The 1,080-nt window shown below is 52.8% G+C and overlaps 1 pseudogene; it reads right to left on the reverse strand.

Annotated features, from left to right (window-relative positions):
* Positions 1 to 236: 236 nt before the first annotated feature.
* On the reverse strand, positions 237 to 597 carry LOC132219361 (cyclin-dependent kinase 2-associated protein 1-like; annotated as a pseudogene).
* Between the last annotated feature and the right edge of the window lie 483 nt (positions 598 to 1,080).

The raw sequence follows: 1,080 nt of genomic DNA on the forward strand, positions 1-1,080 counted from the left end.
TCAATGCTTTAAAAAAACACACAAAATGCCCTGGGTAGTTCCTAACTAACTCTTACTTCTAATAACTGCAAAAATCTCTTCTCCATCTCAGCGATGGGAGGTTCAGAGCCTGATGAACCACGGGAGGGGCACGGGGAGGAGAAACCAAGCTGTTACCATTTTGAAACCAAGTTTCATCTGAAGGGGATGCAAGCATGAGCTGTCACTTCTTGGAAGAAGAAGGAAAGCCTTTCACGCGGACTTAGGGGCTAGGACCTGGTGTTCCGCTCCATCTTGGCCAAGCACTCCCGAACCAGCCCTGTCTTGTGGATGATGCCTCGTTTCAGTCTCTCCATCGCGCTCTTGCTGCCCGCGTACGTGAGTCAGATCTCCTTCCCTAGTTCTTCGATGATGACCAGCAGCTCAGCATATTTACTCCGGGGCGCCTGGCTGTTCTCTGTTCCCTGCGTGTTAGAGATGTTGGTCCTAGTCACTCAGCAGCTGGCGGTACTGGGAAGACGTTGCCATGCTGGTGGAAGGCGGGTGAATGCTCCCAGAGGCCTTGATGGAGGTGGCGGGCATGTGCATGGTCAAGTTTGGTTTGTAAGACATCCCCTCCTCTACCCCCTGCCTCCCGAAGTGGGGCGCAGGCCCCATGAAACAGCACCGGAAGCGGTGAAAGTGAGGCCAGGCGGTGGCGAGGTGGGCCTGGGGTCTGTGTCCCTGTCTGTGTGCCTGCCCAGCTCCCGCACACTTTTTGTTGTTGACAGCTCGAGCGCACTGGCAAATATGGCTGTCCCCTCACCCTGACACTGCCGCAGTATCATGATCTTTCAGTTTCTTGGTGTTCTGCTTGTGCTGCTCAATGTCTTTCTGCAGACACTCAAATCTCCTTTTTATGATGAGGGATCTCTTCTTCATGTTGTTTCTTCAAGGCTGCCAGCTGTTCTTTAATCCGCTCTGGGAAGTATCCTTCCTCTTCAGCCTTCTGTTTTTTTTGTGAAGGTCCCAATGGCTTCCCTGATTGCGCCTGCATTGGAGCTGAAATTATCTGACCATTGCAGCCAAAGCCTCTGGCTTACATGGCCCTCACACCCCACA

The sequence above is a fragment of the Myotis daubentonii genome, chromosome 16, assembly GCF_963259705.1.
Source record: "Myotis daubentonii chromosome 16, mMyoDau2.1, whole genome shotgun sequence".
In the NCBI taxonomy this organism is placed as follows: domain Eukaryota; kingdom Metazoa; phylum Chordata; class Mammalia; order Chiroptera; family Vespertilionidae; genus Myotis; species Myotis daubentonii.